The 22,495-nt window shown below is 38.0% G+C and overlaps 2 long non-coding RNA genes across 2 annotated transcripts in view; one reads left to right on the forward strand and one right to left on the reverse strand.

Annotated features, from left to right (window-relative positions):
* LOC105499574 (uncharacterized) overlaps positions 1–22,495 on the reverse strand; it is a 109,536-nt gene that overhangs the window by 5,943 nt on the left and 81,098 nt on the right. The gene's annotated exons all lie outside the window — the stretch shown is intronic.
* On the forward strand, positions 11,657–19,266 carry LOC139362376 (uncharacterized). The gene is made up of 2 exons (XR_011621178.1): positions 11,657–11,895; positions 18,247–19,266. It is a non-coding gene; the product is annotated as an uncharacterized lncRNA (long non-coding RNA).

Consider the following 22,495-nt stretch of genomic DNA (forward strand, 5'->3'; position numbering starts at 1 on the left):
GATGGAAAATGACCTGACCATTATTAAAGGGAAAGTATCAGTTATACTGAATATGAAATTCCACAACAACCAATAACCAAGAGTCTATTGAGTGCCTACTGTATATACCTAGCAATGAATGAAAATGACATATGTCAAAAGCTCCTTCTTTCTCTATTCCACCTCCTTTGATGCTCCCTGGTGGTCTTTAGTGCTCTTCCTCTATACTGTCCTGCTCTCCTCATTCTAATCAGCAATTTTTATCCCGAATATTCTTTCTCGAAAAACATAAACCTTAAAAGTTTCAAAGATTTGACTTGCCAGCCCCTCAGATCATGTGGGTACAAAAAATATTGACAGTCTCCTATAGACTGAATGTCTGTGTGCCCTTAAAATTCATAGGTTTGGTGGACAGAGCAAGATGGTTGAATAGGAGCAGCTCCAGTCTCCAGCTCCCAGCACAAGCAACACACAAGATGGGTGATTTCTGCATTTCCAACTGAGGTACCGGGTTCATTTCACCAGAGAGTGCCTGACAATTGGTGCTGGTCAGCTGCTGCAGCCCGACCAGGGAGAGCTGAAGGAGGGCGAAGCATTGCCTCACCTGGGAAATGCAAGGGGGAAGGGAATCCCTTTTCCTAGCCAAAGGAACTGAGACACACAACACCTGGAAAATCGGGTAACTCCCACCCCAATACTAGGCTTTACCAAGGGTCTTAGCAAACAGCACACCAGATTATATCCCACACCTGAGCGGTAGGGTCCCACGCCCGCTGAGCCTCCCTCATTGCTAGCACAACACAACAGTCTGCCATCTAACTGGCAAGGCAACAGCAAGTCTAAGGGAGGGGTGCCTGCCATTGTTGAGGCTTAAGTAGGTAAAAAAAAGCCACTAGGAAGCTCGAACTGGGTGGAGCCCACAGCAGCTCAAGGAGGCCTGCCTGTCTCTGTAGGCTCCACCTCTGGGGACAGGGCACAGCTAAACAAACAAACAAAAAAAGCAGCAGAAACCTCTGCAGATGCAAATGACCCTGTCTGACAGCTTTGAAGAAAGCAGTGGGTCTCCCAACACGGAGGTTGAGATCTGAGAATGGATAGACTGCCTGCTCAAGTGGGTCCCTGACCCCTGAGTAGCCTAACTAGGAGACATCCCCCACTAGGGGCAGACCAACACCCTACACCTCACACAGTAGGGTACACCACAGAGATGAAGCTTCCAAAGCAAGAATCAGACAGGTACACTTGCTGTTCAGCAATATTCTATCTTCTGCAGCCTCTGCTGCTGATACACAGGCAAACAGGGTCTGGAATGGACCTCAAGCAATCTCCAACAGACCTACAGCTGAGGGTCCTGACTGTTAGAAGGAAAACTAACAAACAGGAAGGACACCCACAACAAAACCCCATCAGTACGTCACCATTATCAAAGACCAAAGGCAGATAAAACCACAAAGATGGGGAAAAAGCAGGACAGAAAAGCTGGAAATTCAAAAAATAAGAGTGCATCTCCACCTCCAAAGGAATGCAGCTCATCGCCAGCAACGGATCAAAGCTGGACAGAGAATGACTTTGACAAGTTGAGAGAAGAAGGCTTCAGTCCATCAAGCTTCTCAGAGCTAAAGGAGGAATTATGTACCCAGTGCAAAGAAACTAAAAATCTTGAAAAAAGAATGGAAGAATGGATAACTAGAATAATCAATGCAGAGAAGGCCAGAAATGAACTGACAGAGATAAAAACCATGACATGGGAAATATGTGACAAATGCACAAGCTTCAGTAACCGACTCGATCAACTGGAAGAAAAAGTATCAGTGATTAAGGATCAAATGAATGAAATGAAGTGAGAAGAGAAGTCTACAGAAAAAAGAGGAAAAAGAACTGAACAAAGCCTTCAAGAAGTATGGGATTATGTGAAAAGACCAAATCTACGTCTTATTGGGGTGCCTGAAAGTGAGGGGGAAAATGGAACCAAGTTGGAAAACACTCTTCAGGATATCATCCAGTAGAACTTCCCCAACCTAGTAAGGCAGGCCAACATTCAAATTCAGGAAATACAGAGAAGGCCACAAAGATAGTCCTCGAGAAGAGCAACTCCAAGACACATAATTGTCAGATTCACCAAAGTTGAAATGAAGGAAAAAATGTTAAGGGCAGCCAGAGAGAAAGGTTGGGTTACCCACAAAGGGAAGCCCATCAGACTAACAGCAGATCTCTCGGCAGAAACTCTCCAACCAGAAGAGAGTGGGGGCCAATATTCAACATTCTTAAAGAAAAGAATTTTCAACCCAGAATTAAATATCCAGTCAAACTAAGTTTCATAAGTGAAGGAGAAATAAAATCCTTTACAGATAAGCAAATGCTTACAGATTTTGTCACCACCAGGCCTGCCTTACAAGAGACTCTGAAGGAAACACTAAAAATGGAAAGGATCAACCGGTACCAGCCTTTGCACAAACATGCCAAAATGTAAAGACCATCAATGCTAGGAAGAAACTGCATCAACTAATGAGCAAAATAACAAGTTAATATCATAATGACAGGATCAAGTTCACATATAACTATATTAACCTTAAATGTAAATTGACTAAATGGTCCAATTAAAAGACACAGACTGGCAAACTGGCTAAAGAGTCAAGACCCATCAGTTTGCTGTATTCAGGAGACCCATCTCACGTGCAGAGACATACATAGGCTCAAAATAAAGGGATGGAGGAAGATCTACCAAGCAAATGGAGAACAAAAAAAAGCAGGTGTTGCAATCCTAGTCTCTGATAAAACAGACATTAAACCAGCAAAGATCAAAAGAGACAAAGAAGGCCATTACATAATGGTAAATAAATGTTCCAATACAACAGGAAGAGCTAATTATCCTGAATATATATGCACCCTATACAACAGCACCCAGATTCATAAAGCAAGTCCTTAGAGATTTACAAAGAGACTTAGACTCCCATACAATAATAACAGGAGACTCCAACACCCCACTGTCAGCATTAGACAGATCAACAGGACATAAAGTTAACAAGGATATCCAGGAATTGAACTCAACTCTGCAACAAGCGGACCTAATAGATATCTACAGAACTCTCCACCCCAAATCAACAGAATATACATTCTTCTCAGCACCACATCACACTTATTCCAAAATTGACCACATGATTGGAAGTAAAGCACTCCTCAGCAAATGTACAAGAACAGAAATTATAACAAACTGTCTCTCAGACCACAGTGCAATCAAACTAGAACTCAGGACTAAGAAACTCAATCAAAACTGCTCAGCTACATGGAAACTGAACAACCTGCTCCTGAATGACTACTGGGTACATAACGAAATGAAGGCAGAAATAAAGATGTTCTTTGAAACCAATGAGAACAAAGATACAACATACCAGAATCTCTGGGACACATTTAAAGCAGTATGTAGATGGAAATTTATAGCACTAAATGACCACAAGAGAGAGCTGGAAAGATCTAAAATTGACACCCTAACATTACAATTAAAAGAACTAGAGAAGCAAGAGCAAACACATTCAAAAGCTAGAAGGCAAGAAATAACTAAGATCAGAGCAGAACTGAAGGAGATAGAGACACAAAAAAACCCTCCAAAAAATCAATGAATCCAGGAGGTCGTTTTTTGAAAACATCAACAAAATTGATAGACTGCTAGCAAGACTAATAAAGAAGAAAAGAGAGAAGAATCAAATAGACGCAATAAAAATGATAAAGGGGATATCACCACTGACCCCACAAAAATACAAACTACCATCAGAGAATACTATAAACACCTCTACACAAATAAACTAGAAAACCTAGAAGAAATGCATAATTTCCTGGATACTTAACACTCTCCCAAGACTAAACCAGGAAGAAGTTGAATCCCTGAATAGACCAATAGTAGGCTCTGAAATGGAGGCAATAATTAATAGCCTACCAACCAAAAAGACTCCAGGACCAGACAGATTCACAGCTGAATTCTACCAGAGGTACAAGGAGGAGCTGATACCATTCCTTCTGAAACTATTCCAATCAATAGAAAAAGAGGAAATCCTCCCTAACTCATTTTATGAGGCCAACATCATCCTGATACCTAAGCCTGGCGGAGACACAACAAAAAAAGAGAATTTTAGACCACTATCCCTGATGAACATTGATGCAAAAATCCTCAATAAAATACTGGCAAACCGGATCCAGCAGCACATCAAAAAGCTTATCCACCATGATCAAGTGGGCTTCATCCCTGGGATGCAAGGCTGGTTCAACATATGCTAATCAATAAATGTAATCCAGCATATAAACAGAACCAAAGACAAACCACATGATTATCTCAATAGATGCAGAAAAGGCCTTTGACAAAATTCAACAGCGCTTTATGCTAAAAACTCTCAATAAATTCGGTATTGATGGAACATATCTCAAAATAATAGGAGCTATTTATGACAAACCCACAGCCAATATCATACTGAATGGGCAAAAATGGGAAGCATCGCCTTTGAAAACTGGCACAAGACAGGGATGCCCTCTCTCACCACTCCTATTCAACATAGTGTTGGAAGTTCTGGCTAGGGCAATCAGGCAAGAGAAAGAAATAAAGGTATTCAGTTAGGAAAAGAAGAAGTCAAATTGTCCCTGTTTGCAGATGACATGATTGTATATTTAGAAAACCCCATTGTCTCAGCCCAAAATCTCCTTAAGCTGATAAGCAACTTCAGCAAAGTCACAGGATACAAAATTAATGTGCAAAAATCACAAGCATTCTTATACACCAGTAACAGACACACAGAGAGTCAAATCATGAATGTACTTCCATTCACAATTGCTTCAAAGAGAATAAAATACCTAGGAATCCAACTTACAAGGGATGTAAAGGACCTCTTCAAAGAGAACTACAAACCACTGCTCAGTGAAATCAAAGAGGACACAAACAAATGGAAGAACATACCATGCTCATGGATAGGAAGAATCAATATTGTGAAAATGGCCATACTGCCCAAGGTAATTTATAGATTCAATGCCATCGCCATCAAGCTACCAATGACTTTCTTCACAGAATTGGAAAAAACTGCTTTAAAGTTCATATGGAACCAAAAAAGAGCCTGAATTGGCAAGACAATCCTAAGTCAAAAGAACAAAGCAGGAGGCATCACGCTACCTGACTTCAAACTATACTACAAGGCTACAGTAACCAAAACAGCATGGTACTGGTACCAAAACAGAGATATAGACCAATGGAACAGAACAGAGCCCTCAGAAATAATACCACACATCTACAGCCATCTGATCTTTGACAAACCTAAGAAAAACAAGAAATTGGGAAAGGATTCCCTATTTAATAAATGGTGCTGGGAAAATTGGCTAGCCATAAGTAGAAAGCTGAAACTGGATCCTTTCCTTACTCCTTATACAAAAATTAATTCAAGATGGATTAGAGACTTAAATGTGAGACCTAATAACATTAAAACCCTAGAAAAAACCTAGGCAATACCATTCAGAACATAGGCATGGGCAAGGACTTCATTTCTAAAACACCAAAAGCAACAGCAACAAAAGCCAAAATTGACAAATGGCATCTAATTAAACTAAAGAGCTTCTGCACAGCAAAAGAAACTACCACCAGAGGGAACAGGCAACCTATACAGAACAGGAGAAAATTTTTGCAATCTACTCCTCTGACAAAGGGCTAATATCCATAACCTACAAAGAACTCGAACAAATTTACAAGAATAAAACAAACAACCCCATCAAAAAGTGGGCAAGGGATATGAACAGACATTTCTCAAAAAGAAGACATTCATACATCCAACAGATGCATGAAAAAATGCTCATCATCACTGGCCATCAGAGAAATGCAAATCAAAACCACAATGAGATACCATCTCATGCCAGTTAGAATGCAATCATTCAAAAGTCAGGAAACAACAGGTGCTGGAGAGGATGTGGAGAAATAGGAACACTTTTACACTGTTGGTGGGATTGTAAACTAGTTCAGCCAGTATGGAAAACAGTATGGCGATTCCTCAAGGATCTAGAACTAGAAGTACCATATGACCCAGCCTTCCCATTACTGGGTATATATCCAAAGGATTATAAATCGTGCTGCTATAAAGACACATGCACATGTATGTTCATTGCGACACTATTCACAATAGCAAAGACTTGGAATCAACCCATATGTCCATCAGTGACAGACTGGATTAAGAAAATGTGGCACATATACACCATGGAATACTATGCAGCCATCAAAAAGGATGAGTTTGTGTCCTTTGTAGGGACATGGATGCAGCTGGAAACCATCATTCTCAGCAAACTATCACAAGAACACAAAAGGAAACACTGCATGTTCTCACTCATAGGTGGGAATTGAACAATGAGATCACTTGGATTCAGGAATGGGAACATCACACACTGCGGCCTATTATGGGGAGGTGGGAGGGGGGAGGGATTGCATTGGGACTTATACCTGATGTAAAGGACAAGTTGATGGGTGCTGATGAGTTGATGGGTGCAGCACACCAACATGGCACAAGTATACATATGTACCAAACCTGCATGTTATGCACATGTATCCTAGAACTTAAAGTACAATAATAAAAAGAAATTTAAAAAAAAAATTCATAGGTTCAAATGTTGAATCCTAACCCCCAAGATGACGGTAGGAAGTAGGAAGCCTTTGAGAGGTAATTAAGTCATAAAGGTGGAGACTTCATGAGTGGAATTAGTGCCCTTACAAAGAAGTGCTAGAGAGAACCCTTGGCCCTTCTCCTATGTGATGACACAACAAGAAGACAACCATCTTTGAACTAGGAAGTGCCTCCTTACCATATACTGAATCTGCAGGCACCTTAATCTAGACCTTGCAGCCTCCAGAACTTTAGAAATATATGTTTGTAATTTAAACCACGCAGTCTATGCTATTTTTGTTGTAGCAGCCCAAACGGACTGAGACACAGTCCACAGGAGTGGGTAACAGGAGCACCCACTATTATAAATGAGGTAATGCCACTTGGGTTTCAGAGGGTTTCTGCTGAAATGGCCCAGGAGTAGAGATGAATTGTGAAGGGAGGGATAGTGGGGCTCTTCTGTTTTGGCTGAGGACTCTGGAAATCTGCCATTAAGAACTGCTTGTGTGATTAATTTTGTTTTTTAAAAAGGAATCTGGTTATGGTGACAGAAGGGGAGAATGGGCATCTAAGAAGGGGTCTACATTAGCAAATTAATCCAAGCTGTGGTCTGAGTTTATGGCTTCCTTTTGTACTTCTAAGATTTTAAAACTCTTCTAGTCAGCTAAGGAAAAATCTGTCTTAAAATTATAATGCTGTGTCAAAAATGAATTCCTAATAAAGTTAATAAAAATAGATGTCTACATAATGGGCTGACAAAAGCTGAACTAAGATCTTTTCTTCCCATCATGATGGAGTAATTAGTCCCAGACCAGCCCTTTTATTGAAAACAACTATAAAACAAAATGATATATGAAACGACTATTTTCTTGAGTATAGAAAGCACAGAACTATGATCCATGAGTGAAGTGAAGCAAAGATGAGACCCATAGCTGATGCAGATCTTTCTGGACTGTGGCACGGAGAAGGAGACCCTTCATGGTTATTGGTCATCTTGGTGAGCTGAGAGACAGAGATTAAAACTCAGAAACTAAATTCACTAGGATTGGTGGGGCCACCTCCACTACAGAGTGCTGTCTCCTCCATTGTCACAGGCTTTCTGGAGTGGCTCCCATGTAAGGACTGAGCAGGGCAAGGTGTGAAGGCTGTACCTGACTCTACTGGGCAATACTTACTCCAGAGTACCCTGCTGGGTTGGCCCCCATTCATTGGGCCTTCACTGAAGTTTATTTTCTGCATTTGCCCAATCTTCTTTCCTCTCCCTTCATAGCTGTTGATCTCTAATAAACATCTTTCACCCCTAAACTCTACCTCAGCCTTTGCTTATAAGGAATCCAACTTGCTGTACTGGTTCTACTATACTGAATTTTTTCAAACGTTGAAGGAGAAAATAATAACCATTTTATACGCACTCAGAAAACAGAGGAGGAAAGAATACTCCTAACTCATATTATACAGACAGAATAGCCTAATACCAACATCTGACAAGGACATTACAAGAAAACTGAAGATCAATATCCTTTATTAACATAGATATAAAAAAGGCTTAACAAAATAATTAGTAAAACAAATTCAACAATTTATAAAAAGGAAAATATTGTATGTTATGACAAACGTGGTTTATACTAGGAATGCAAAAGATAGAATTATCTGAAAATCAATCAGTGTAATTTACTACATTAACAAAATAAAATAGGAAAGTAATATGGTTATCTCGATTGATGCAGAAAAGGCATTTAACAAATTTCAACATTCCTTTATGATTAGAAACTCTCAACAAAACAGAAATAGAAAGAAATATTCTCAATTAAATAAAGGGTATCTATGAAAACTCCACAGATAATGTGATATTTAATGGTGAAAGAATGAATACTTTCTTCCTAAAGTCAGGAATGAGGCAAGGATACCAATATCACTACGTCTATTCAACATCATACTGGATGTTCTAGCCAGTGGTATAGGCAACAAAAATAAATAAAAGGCAAAATGTCCAGAAAGACAAAGTATAATTGTCTTTATTCACATAACAACATGTTTGAATGTGTAGAAAATCCTATAAATGTATAAAAATGCTAAAATAACTAAGTGAGTTTAGCAAGTTTGTAGGATATAAGTTCAATAACTTTAAATCAAATTTATCTATTTATACTAGCAACAAAAAAGTGGAAGATAAATATTAAAACAATACCATTTATAATAACATATAAGAAAACAAAAATACATGAGGATAGATGTAATAAAAAACACATTATCTCTATATTGAAAACTGAGAGAAATTAGAAAAGACTGAAATAACTGGTAAGTTATCCCATGTTCATGGATTGGAAGATTTGACACTCTTAAGATCTTATTTCTCTCCAAGTTGATCTATAGATTGAAAGCAATCTCAATCAGAATCCCAGAAGGTTTTTTGTGGTAATTGATGACATGATTCTAAAATTTATATAGGAATACTGAAAAACATAGAATAGCCAGAGCACTGTTGAAAAAGTAGATCAAAGTTTGAGGGCTTACTCTACTTGATTTTATGGCTTACTATAAAGCTACAGAAACCAAGACAATAAGGCATTGGTGAAAGGCTAAACACATAGATCAATAGAGATTAATGGAAAAGTATAGAGAGTCCAGAAATAGACATATATGGCCAATGGATTTTCATTAAGTTGTCAAGGAAATTCAGTAAGGAAATGATAGTAGGTGGTTTTGGAACAATTGGATATCATGTGTGGAAAAAGAATCTCAACTTTTAACTCATACCATGCAGAAAAATTAACTCAAAATGCATCCTGGACTTACACATGAAAGCTAAAACTCTTAAACCTTAAAAAAAAAAAAAAAAAGTAACGATGTTTTCATAACCTTGGAATGAAAAAAAAATAAGCATAGACGAAACACCAAAACTACAAACCATTAAAAAAATTGATAAATTAGACTTGCATCAAAATTTAAATTTCCTTCTCTTTGAAAGACATCGTTAAGAAAATTTAAAAAGCAAGCTACACACTGAGAGAAAATTGCAATAAATGTGTAACATCAGACAAAGAAATTATTTAAAGAACCCCAAGAATTCAGTATTTTAAAAGGCAGACAATGCAGTTTTTAAAAAGGACAAAATACTTAAACAAACACTTCACAAGGGAATGGGAAAATGGTCAGGAAACAAGTTAAAAGGTACTTGGCATTACGAATGATAAGGGAAATGCAAATTAAAACCACAAGATACCACTTCATGTAAACTAGGATGGCTATAATCAAACACACAATAACAAGTATTGGTGAGAATGTGGAGAAATTGGAGCCTTCACACATTGATGATGGGAATGTAAAATGATGTAGCCACTATGAAAAATAGTTTAACAGTCCCTCAAATGTTAAACATACCGTTATTATATGACCCAGAAATTCTACTACTGGACATATACCTAAGAGAATTGAAAATATATGCCCACACAGAAACTTGTACACTAATGTTATTTTAAATAGCCAAAAAGTGGAAACAATTCAAATCATCAATTCATCAACTGGTGAATTGACAAATAAAATGTGGTATAGCCATGCAATGGAAAGTAATGTAGTCACAAAAAAATTATCCTTTGATACATGCTGCAACATGGATGAACCTTGAAGATATTATAATTTGCATGATTTTGTTATTCTAGCAATTGATACACTAAAAGCCCTGACTTCATCACCATGCAATATATCCATGTAACAAAATTACACTTACACCCCACAAATCTATACAAATAAAAAATTCTTAGAGGAAATATTGTGTTAAGTGAAAGAAGCTAGTCACAAAAGGTCAAATATTATAACCATTTCTGTGAAAAGTCCAGAATAGACAAATCCATATAGACAGAAAATTGGTTATTGGTTTCCAGGGACTAGGGAGAGAGGGAAATGGAAATCTGTGCTCATAAGTAAGGGGCTTATTTTGGGGGTGATTAAGATTTTTTGGAATTAGAGAGTAGTGATTGTTTCACAAAATTGTGAATATACTAAAAACCATTAAATTGTACATTTTAAATGAACTATTTGGTATTTTAATTATATTTCAAAAAAGCTGGGTTTTTGATACTACAAAAATAAAATAATTGGTACAAATTCCTCAGTCATTATCAGATTTTACATTATCTCCTTCCTAAAAGCCATTGCTGACTTGACCTAATTTTTGGCACAGAAAAATATTGTCATTGTATGCATAGAAGTTATGATTCATCTCAATTCTGTTTCAGAGATACTAACAGCTCTCTCCTTCCACCCCCACACAAGGGAGAACAGGGCACAGTATTACTTATATAAACTCTGCCACAGCAAGAGACTAATTTATTTCTGAGCTTTGACAAATCAAATCTGGAGTCTGGTCTGCTTAATGCAGAAGGCTTGTGTTCCTCTGTTCTAACACTGTGTTTTCACTTTGGTAATGTTGGCTTTTGCTCATGGAATTCAATCACCAATTCAGCTACCAGACAGATTTTAAAGGATGTTTTGTTCCAGTACTGACCATTAAAATAGCAAGATGGGTTTGTTTTTCACATCTTTCCATCACTTTAGACTAGAAAAAAAAAAAAAAAAAAAAAAAAAAAAAAACCTTCCTGTGAAAAGTGAATTTGTATTTTACAGTTTCTATGGAGATTATACAAATAATAGGAAGCTTAAGATCAACTATGCTTGAGAAGCAGTATGTGAATGTGTAGAACATGGTGCATTTCCATCTGTAATGTGACGTGCAAGACAAGGAAACATTCTATGGAGCAAAAATTAGACTGATTATTAGAAGATCTAGATCTAGTCCTGAATTTGTGGCCATCTAACTTGTAGGAGCTACTTAATGGCTCTGGGCCCCAATTCCACCATCTGTTACTTATAGGGACTAAATCAGTGGCTTCCAGTTTGTTTTTTAACCGGCATATTGCAGGGGCCTTTGAAAACAGTATGCTGAGAATAGATAGGGCTCAAGGACAGTATCTCCAATTGAACTTTTAATGAACTCCCGTAGGCGCCAAGAAGGCGGGCAGATAAGGAAGAGCATAGAAACAAGGAACTGAGTAGAAGGTTAAATGTGGGAAAAGAAAGTTTGTTTTGCATTGCATTCTTTCTGCTGACGTGGGGTTTATGGAGTATAAATAAAGTGAGGCAGAGGCTCTGAGTGCGGCCGCCATGTTCTCTGTGTGTCTTTGTCTTTTGTGTGTACTTTCATTCTCCACCACCCCCGGCATGGACCCCAACAAGTGGCGCAGCAAGCAGGGTCAGCATGAGTGAGTAGGGGAGAACAAGAAGGGGAACCCCCTAGGGGCGGGTAAGGCCTGGATATTGTTAAGGGGAACCTTCTTAAGCTTTCATTATGGGTAATTCCATCTCTCTGGCCTCAGAATATTTACGGCTGTTTCAAGGACTGTTGCTCTCTATAGGAGTGGAAGTAAAAGAAAAAGACTTTGAAGCGATTGTTTGCCCATGTTGAACAACATTGTTACTGGTTTCAGTATCAGACTAAAGTGCAGCTGAATCGGAGAGAATGGTTACAGGGAGTAAAAGCTCTGCTTAGAGCTCTCCAGTTAGGGGATATTATGCCTCTAAGATTGTGGACCTTGTGTAACTCTATTACTCAGACATTAGAGTTACTTGATACTGATTCAGAGTGTGGTAATGTAGCCACAGGAGGAAAGGTATCTGAGGATTTGGAAAAAAAATAAATCTGAAATGGAGCCCATTTGTGCCAGGATAACAGAGGATGGGGAGGTAGCAAAAGGGGGAGAAGAGAAAAAGCCAGCTCTTCCTTCTTCTAAGGGAAATTCTGACCTGCAGTGTATTATGGAAATGCTTCAACAAATATTACAGATACATTATTCTAATTCACCTTTGCGAGCTTTCCCTGTTTCTTTTCCTTCTGCCCTGTTAAAAGAGGATTTTCCAGAGCCTCCAACCCCCCGGCTTCCTTATCTTTACCTTTGTTTGGCAAAGTTGAAGCCCTGTTCACATCAGACATACTTTAAATTTATACTAAAACACCTGTTTAATATGTCAAAACCAGTGTATATGTATATCTTATTGTTTGTTAAAATATTATGAGTATTTCAATAGTCCATAAATAAGCACATTAATATTAACTATTAATATTAATATAGTATTAATAACCCCAGCGAGGAAATTGTTGTGTTATAGGGGTGCATAGGTTCCACCAATTTACACTCCAAACAGAAGTTGAGTATTCGAGTTGCTTAACACATTAACTACCTCTTGATATTTTCTGGGTTTTTAAATTTTAACCATTGTATTATGTATGTAATGATTCTCAATTTGGTATTAATATACATATTTCCTAGTGAGTAATAATGTTAGACATATAGGTTTATTGTCATTTCTTTGTTCTGCTACTTTTGGTTGGGTTATTTACCTTTTCTTATTAATATGTTGGGATTCTTTATATTTGGGGATATGAGTATTATTATATATTATATATACTTTTAATTAAAAAAAATTTTAAGGAGCTGGATCTGTTTCCAATTATTTGTGCTTCTTTTGCTCCTAATGCTCAGTTTTCAAATGGTGGCAATAATGTCCAATTTAATGCCTTACAAATTAAATTTTTAAAAGAAATGAAAGCTGCCATTTCTAACTATGGATCTCAATCTCCTTTTATCCTTGGTCTTCTTGATGTTTTTTCATCAGAAAATTTGATAATTCCTATAGACTGGAAGACTTTGAGGGAAGGCTTTCCTTGATCGTTCTCAGTGGTTACAATTGCACAGCTGGTAAATGAACAAGGCACATGTACAGGCTAGGAAAAATGTTATGTGTGATCCCCCTGGACCCACTGAGGAATAACTCACAGGCACGGGCCAGTATGCTACTCTTAATGCTCAGGCTGGTCTAGATGATGTTGCCTTTACTCAAATCAAGACTTTGTTTTTAAGGGCTTGAAATAAGGTAGAGATAACAGGAAAATCTTCACTTTCCTCTGTGAAGATTTTACAGGGCACAAATGAACCATATCCAGGTTTCATAGCCCGTCTTCAGGATGCTGTCTTCAAAATTGTGGGTGCAGGCCTTGCTTCAAAAATTTTGTTACAAACATTGTCTTTTAAAAATGCTTATGCTGACTGTTAAAAATTGTTAAAATTGTTAAAGGCCAATGGGGCCAATTTAGATAAATATATTAAAACTTGTGTTAGTGTTGGAGGGGCTATTTATAATGCTCAATTATTTGCTGGAGCTTTGTCTAAAGCCTTAAAAGGAAATAACAAACAAGGTGTTTGTTTGCAGTGTGGTAAACCTAGACATTTCAAAAAAAAAAGAATGTCATAAAAATTGAACACTTTTATCCCTCAAGGCAGAAAGCTGCCTTCAGAGGTGTACAAATGTTGTGGTAAAGGTCGACATTGGACAAATAAATGTCATTCCAAAACTGATAAAAGTGGAAATTTACTGTCTCCTCTCCTGGGAAATGGGAGCCGGGGCTCACAGGCTTGGGGCCCCAACAATTACAATACAAGTCTACTACAATACCCAGTGAGCAATGACCTACAACATCAATGAATAAATTCAAGTCCTCCTTAAGGATCCCACACCTTACTCCAGTTTCTCAGCTTTATGCGGCAACTAAGTAGAGCGCCGCTGCTGACTTAGTTATTACTCAACCTTATACCTTGTCTCCTAATAGAGGAGTATATAAATTAGCTATTAGAGTGTGTGACCCTTTGCCAAAAGGACATGTAGGACTTTTGTTAGGTCAAAACAACAGTGCTATACGGAAGTTAATGATGATTCCAGAAATCATTGATCTTGATGTTACTAATAAAATTCTTATGATGGTACAAGTTTCACAATTTATACGCCTAGAGGCAGGGGAACGTATTCTCAATAGGGAGGGTTTGGTAGCACAGAAAAAACTGTTTTTTGGGAAACTTTAGTTTCTAATCAAAAGCCCTTATGTTCATTGCATATTAATGGAATAGTTTTTAAAGGGTTAATTGATATGGGGGTGAATATGTCTATCATTTGTTTAAATTAGTGGCCTATACAATGGGAAAAAAGACAACTTTCAGTCATACTCACTGGCTTGGGTGCTGCTTCTGTGGTTTATCAAGACGTAGAACCTTTAACCTGTGTCGGTCCTAAAGGTCAACAAGGTCAAGTTTTTTTTTTATATATTATTCCTATCAATATTAATCTTCGGGGACAAAATCTTTCATAACAATTTGGTGCTTTTTTAAACATTCTTCATATTTCCTCAGCTGCCAAAAATATGACGTTCAAAATGGGCTACAATCCTTTAAACTCATAGCCACTGTTCACCAGCCTCAAGTTTTATAATTAAAGTGTAAAACGACCACTCCTCTTTAGGTGAAACAGTGGCCATTATCTAAAGAAATACTTAGGACTTTAAAAGAGTAAGTCAAAAAACAAATGGCCGAGAGGAATCTAAAGCCACGTACTTCTGCATGGAATTCCCGTCTTTGTCTTGTCTTAAAACTATAAATGTTTACATTCAACCTAGGGAAAGTTTACAGTCTGGGCTTCCTAATCCTGCCCTTATCCCACAATGTTAAAAATTAATGGTCATAGATCTCAAAAATTGTTTTTTCTCTATTCCATTACAACCTCAAGATTGTAAAAAGTTTGCCTTTATTATTCCTAAATATAATAATGGACAACCTATTCAAAAATATCAGCAGAAGCTTCTTCCCCAGGGTATACTTAATACCCTACTATATGTCAAAAATTTGTACATAGGACTTTAAATCCTGTAAACAATCAGTTTCCAACTGTGTTAATTTATTATTGTATGGATCTTCTCTGTTCCTGTTTTAAATAATTTTCAGCCACTTTCTCGATATCAATGGAAAGTTTTACCTCAAGGTATGTTAAATAGCCCTACCTTGTGTCAAGAATTTGTCCATAGGGCCTTGGATCCTGTTTGAAAGCGTCATCCTTCTGTTCTTTTATATCATTATATGGATGACATTCTTCTTGCTGCACCCACCAGAGAAAAGCAGCAAGATGCTTTTGTATCATTACAAACTCAGCTTTCTTTCTACTCACTTAATATTGCCACAGAAAAAATTTAACTGGATTTTCCTATTCAATATTTAGGTTATACCTTGGGGGCACAAAATATTCGACCCCCAAAAATTCAAATTCGACGTGATCATTTAAAAACATTACATGATTTTCAAAAGCTTCTAGGAGACATTAATTGGATGCGTCCTATTTTAAGAATACCAACATATCAGTTATAACATCTTTTTTCTATTCTAGAAGGAGACAGTCACTTGGACAACTCACGCCATTTAACTCCTTTGGCTTTACAGGAACTCCAGCTTGTTGAAGAGCAACTTCAAAAGGCCCTTCCTTTTGTTAATTTCATACTTTACCTTCTCCCACAGGGATGATTCATCAAACTAATTGACCACTAAAATGGATCTTTTTGTCCAATAAAATATCTAAACGCTTGGCTACTTATATCGATCGTTTAGCTGAACTGATCATCAAAGGACGGCATCACTGTTGACAACTTTGGGGAGGAGATCCTTCCTTAATTATCTCTCAATTCACTCATAGTCAGATCACTTATCTTCTTGCAACTTCTGATTCTTGGCAAGTTGCTTGCGCTTCTTTTGTTGGACAATTTTCTACCCAATATCCTAAGTCTCCGATCTTTTCATTTTTTAGGCAACATTCTGTGTTGCCTTTCTCACCAATTTCTGTATTTCCTGTTCAAAGTCCTACCTTTTTTACTGATGCTAGTAGCAATGATAAGGCCGGATATTGGTGTGTTCATCAATCTCGAGTTACAGTTTATCCTTATCCCTTGGTGCAACAGGGAGAATTGTTTGCTGTTCTGATGATCTTACTTGATTTCCCTACTACTGGTTGTAACATTGTTAGTGATTCTCAATACGCTGTTTATGTTACCTCCTATATTTCTCAGGCCACCTACATGCTGCAGAACAAAAATATACTCTACATCACACTAATAGTTCTGGCCTTCAATGACGGTTTCATTTAACTTATAAACAAGCTCGTTCTCTTATTCGAGCTTGTCCTTCCTGTGCTCCTTTGAGCATTCCATCCTTCCATCCTGGGGTTAATCCATGAGATGTCCCTTCTTTTGGACAATTAAAGTATGTTCATCATACTATTGATACCTTTTCTCATTTTCAATGGGCCACTCCTTTGCCATCTGAGAAAGCTGATTCTGTTATTACACATCTCTTAGCTTGTTTCGCCATCATGGGCATTCCTCTTATACTTAAAACTAATAATGTCCCTGCCCATGTCTCTCGTAAATTACAAGTTTTCTTACAGCAATACAATATTCAACATATCATCGGTATCCCAGGCAACAGTCAAGGTCAAGCCATCATTGAGCGCTCAAATTTAAATTTAAAAACTCAACTATTAAAACAAAACAAAAAGGGGGAAATGAGCCCCCCAGAAACCAGATTTTGAAGGTTCTTTTTACCTTAATTTTTTTGAATCAATGGAGACAATTGCAAGACTCCGCTGTCGTAACCCATCTTTCCTCACCTCCCTCAGTGATAGTCCCCGCTGACAATTTAAAGGTTTGGTATCCTAATGAAGAAGGTAAGTATGTTCAAGGGCAAATTCTAAAACAGGGACGGGGCTATGCTCTTGTCCTTACAGGGAGCGGACCTGAGTGGTTTCCTACAAGACGATTGAAACCCTGTTGAAAAGAAAACTGGATTCAGCATGCATTTCTTCCTTTGTTAGATGTGCCTCGGCAGGGGACTTATTTCTCTTAGTGAGGCTTTGTATGAATATTGGACTTATATTCCCTTTCCACACTTGTATCAGGGAGTCGCCTGAGGGGAGGCGGAAATTAAGGTTTTCACCAATGACACTACTTGGATGCCGTCCCCCTATATAGACAAGGACAATATAGAACGGGAAACGGGAATTATAAACAACACATATCAATTTGGAGTGGAAAGACTTCCAATATGTATGGGAAATAGTTCTCATTGTCTCCGAAAATTGCATGAAGCCTGGGCTGTTCGCTATAATCATAGTCATGTGGCTGCTAATACTGTTATTATTGTAACTAGAAGCTTTCAGTATAATCATACTGTATATAGTAATGAAACTATTCCTAGTTCTTTACCTTTTTGTCCTATTCCAGAGGTTTCTCCTAATATTGAGGTGCTGGAGTGGCAACAATGTCGGGGAACTAAACCCCGGATTTTATTAGAATACAATGGAATGTAAATAACTGATTGGAGTGTGCCCGGTGATTTTCAAATAAAATTTAGTCACATACCTTTGAAATGACACTGGGTAAATAAAAGTATTGCCGCTAACAGTAATGAAACCTTGGTATGGCGTGAAGGAGGCCTGAAGTACAGAGTCATCTTTCGAAGTTGTTAGCTGCAGGTGATGCCATTAGCACTTTTGTGAGGAATATGTCCCTTAATCGTTCTAACCCAACTAACTCCTTTCATATTCAGTTATATCGAAATACCTCCTGATATATTATTGCTTGTGTCCGTAAGCCCTACCTATTATTAGCAGGGAATTTGACATGGGATAATGATACGGGGATTGTTAATTGTATAGATACGTGTACATTTTTGTCTTGCCTCAATCATTCCTGGTGGCACAACTTTACTGAGGATATTTATATCCTCAGGGCTCGTAAGGAAATTTGGCTACCTGTTAACCTTACGCGACCGTGGGGGGCATCACCTCTTGAAACTTATATTTGGACTTCTCTTCAGCGAACCCGCCGTGCTCTTGGACTTATAATTGCCTCGGTGATGAGTCTTGTTGCCATCGCCTCCATTGCGACCGTAGCAGGACTCGCTCTTCATCAAAGCATACAAAATGCTGAATTTATGCAGCAATGGCACGAACAATCTCACCGGTTATGGCTTCAACAACGAAACATTGACTCTCAACTTGCTGAAAGATTGGACAACATGGAGCAAGCATTGACATGGCTTGGAGATCAGCTCACTGTACTCAGTACTCGGATGACATTACAATGTGATTGGAACTCCACTCAATTTTGTGTAATGCCTGTACCTTTTAACATCTCTCAAAATTGGACTGTAATCCGAAAATTATTAGTCGGCCATAAAAATATTAGTTTGGACATCCAAGAGCTCATTCAGAACATTTCTGAAGCATTTCAACAACAATTACATGTGTTGTCTGGAACCGTAACCCTGCAGAGCTGGGTCAGCGCCTTGCTGCCTTTAACCCATGGACCCAGATGAAAACATGGATTTCTACAATCTCTGGAAGTATATTGCTTTGGGCACTTGGATTGAGTCTACTTCTTTTGGTGATTCGATGCTCCCTCCGTCGCCTCCAAAAACAAAAGAAAACACAGGAACAAATATGGGCTACCTTTTTAGGATTGAGGCAAAACATAAACAAAAAGGGGGAAATGCAGGGGCCTTTGAAAACAGTATACTGAGAATAGATAGGGCTCAAGGACAGTATCTCCAATTGAACTTTTAATGAACTCCCGTAGGCGCCAAGAAGGCGGGCAGATAAGGAAGAGCATAGAAACAAGGAACTGAGTAGAAGGTTACATGTGGGAAAAGAAAGTTTGTTTTGCATTGCATTCTTTCTGCTGACGTGGGGTTTATGGAGTATAAATAAAGTGAGGCGGAGGCTCTGAGTGCGGCCGCCATGTTCTCTGTGTGTCTTTGTCTTTTGTGTGTTCTTTCATTCTCCACCACCCCCGGAACGGACCCCAACACATATTAGTCAGGTGGATTGTCCAGATAAACAGAACCAACAGGGTATGTGTGTGAGGCTGGGGGCTTGGGAGCAATAGCGAGGGTGAGAGAGAGAGAGAGATTTATTAGACTTGTTATAAGACATCAACTCATGTGATTATGGAGGCTGACAAGTCCCAAGCTCTGCAGTCAGCAAGCTGCCCATCCAGGAGAGTCCCAAGGCCAGCAGACTTGAGACCCAAGAAGAGCCAATGTCTCAGTTTGAGTCGAGAGGCAGGAAAAGACCAATGCCCCAGCTCAAGGCAGTCAGGCAGGAGGTGTTTCCTCTAAGTGAAAGGAGAATCAGACCTTTTGTTCTATGTAGGTCTTGAACAAATTGGATGCCCATCCACATTAGGAAGGACAATCTACTTTACCCAATCTACCTGTTTAAATGTTCATTTCATCCAACATCCTCATAGACACACTCAAAGTAATGTTTGACCAAATGTCTGGGTACCCTGTGACCCAGTCACGTTGACACATAAAATTACCCATCACAACTTGAGAAACTTTACTTTAAATGGCATCTTGCTCAGAAGTCACATCAGTGAAACAAATGAAGGAGACGCTACACTTATTGAAGATTTAATGTAGGGTCAACCCTGCACCTCCTCCTTATCCCTGTAGTGATCCCAAAGATAGATGGAGAGAAAGGGGCAGGCCAACCATATGCCCAAGTGACAGTCTCTAAAAGAGCACTGGAAGGCTAAAACATCATAGGTAAGGTACTCAGTTGAACAGCAGCTGCTGGTTTTGCATCAGTAGCCATCTTTCTGTCTTTCACAGTGATTGTTTTAGTGATTTGTTTTGAGCATAAGGCCACTCTGAATAAAGAGTATATTCTCTAGGCACCTTTGTGGTGAGAGAGTGTGGGTGGATGTTGGCCAAAGGGATGAGAATAAAGTAATGTATGAAACTCTAGGTCCTGCCTGCCCCTAAATGAAAGAGCACACCTACTCCTTCCTCTTTCCCCACTGCCACTGGCTGGAATACAAACATGATGGTGAGTCATCTTGGGCCATATGGATGACACCACCACCACACAACAAGAGAGAAGGAGCCTGGGCCTCCAGTGATCTTAAAGTACAAAGCTGCTATACCAGCACAGACTTTTATGTGAGAGAGAAATATATTATTTCATTTATGCCATTGTTATTTTGTCTCTGCTATATGGAGTTGAATTTATATCCTAACCGAAAATATGGATCTATCACAATATTTCTATGAGAGAATAATATGTGTATTTAGAAGGAACATTTTGGTAAGCTACTTAGGGTATAGAAGTGAGGTTCTTAATAAAGAGTATGATTTATAAAGGCATTTTATATCCATGAGCTAACCACATTGGGTCATTCCTAAACTATTTGGTTCAAAAGAGGGAAGTCTAATAATGACCAATAGTAATCCATTCTCCCATATACAGAACAGAGTTCAGTTTCTTCTCCAAATAAAGTTAAACAATGCTTTAAAATGTTTTTAAAATGTTTTAAAAATATCATTATGAAAAGGTTCTGAAGTATTATGCTCAGAGTAACTATGTGTCCTCATTTAATCCTATCTTGAGGGTCAGCTATATGGATTTTGTTAACCCCCTGTTAAAAACCACAGGAGGAGATGGTTCCTGTGTTCTTTCAACATCATCATCCTCTGGTATATTCTCCCTAAATAATAGTGTTCAACGCCCACAGCATTGCTCAAATATAAGAAGCAATTATGCATCTCATTTAAGCAACATAGACACACATTTTCTTGAAAGAGTTTTCTGTACTCATTGCCTCATCAGATATTTTCTTAACCCAGTCAAATCAGGCTTGCATTCTGCTATTTTTATGTGTCTTCTCTTAAAACTCACCAATGACTTCCATCTTGGAAAACTGAAAAAAACTGAAACAAGTAATTAGTACTCATCTTACTGTATTTCTCAACAGAATTTGACATAATCATTCTGTCCTCTTTGAAAGAATTTCTTAATTTGACTTCTATATCCTCCCAGTTTCACTCCTATCTCCTTAGTTGATTAATCTTAATATTCTTTACTGATTTATCTTTATTATCCCAAATTCTAAGAGTTGGCATGGCTTTTTAAGTCTTTGACCTCAGATGTCATCTCCATTTTCAATACCTAAGGGATCATTCAGTCCTTTGGATTTAAATACCATCTATATACTAATGACTTTCAAAATGTAACCCCAGTACCAACCTCTCCCTTGAGCTCCAGATTCACATATTCAACTTACATATCACTCTGATATCTTCACTTTGATATCTAACAGAAATTCCAAGGATAACATATCTAAAACTAAATCTTACCAATTTATTTCAAATTTAAATATTGAGCATATATTACCTACAGTAAAATGTAGAGATTTTTAGGTGTAAATTTTGATGAATTTTGATAAATGCATATACCCATCCATCAATGATATCAACATATAGGACATTTCTATCACTCCAGAAAATTTCCAAATGTCCTTTTTCAGCTAACCTGCTTTCCCTCACCCCTGCAGAAGTAATCACTGTTCTGATTACTCTTGCTAAGAATTGGTTTTACTTATTCTGACAATTAATGAGAAACAGGTGTTAAAATCTTCAACCGTAGTTTGTGTGTTTTTTTATTTATTTCAGCTTGGCTTCATGTAGTTTGAAATTCTGTTATGAAATACATACACATTTAGTATTTATATGCCTTCTGATGCAGATCTTTCCATCATTATCTATATTTTGGTCCCCAACTGGATTACAGTTGCAGTAGTCTAGTCCAGTCTAGTCTAGTCTAGTAGGGTAGCCTCGTTTAAGTGCAAAGTGCATATGTTTTCAACCCTACTCCACTTCTCAATATTTTAGACAGGGAATATACTATTTCTCCAATTTGGTGATGTTTTCCTACATTTCAAAACAAGCCTAAATTAAATGTATCCCTTTAGCAGAATACATTACAATAACTCTCCTGGAGTTATAATAGTTTATTAACCTCTTTTGCCTGCTCTGTGAAAATATGCTATACTTTGTTGGGAACATGCAGAAAAGGCCCACAGAAATCCAGCCACATGGATCTAATGCTTCTGTCAACTTCAATAGAGTCCGTTTATTGTCTTAGTCACAGTAATTATGGAACAACAGCTTTTAACAATTTCAGTAGAGGAGGTG

This window comes from Macaca nemestrina, chromosome 3 (assembly GCF_043159975.1).
Source record: "Macaca nemestrina isolate mMacNem1 chromosome 3, mMacNem.hap1, whole genome shotgun sequence".
Taxonomy (NCBI): domain Eukaryota; kingdom Metazoa; phylum Chordata; class Mammalia; order Primates; family Cercopithecidae; genus Macaca; species Macaca nemestrina.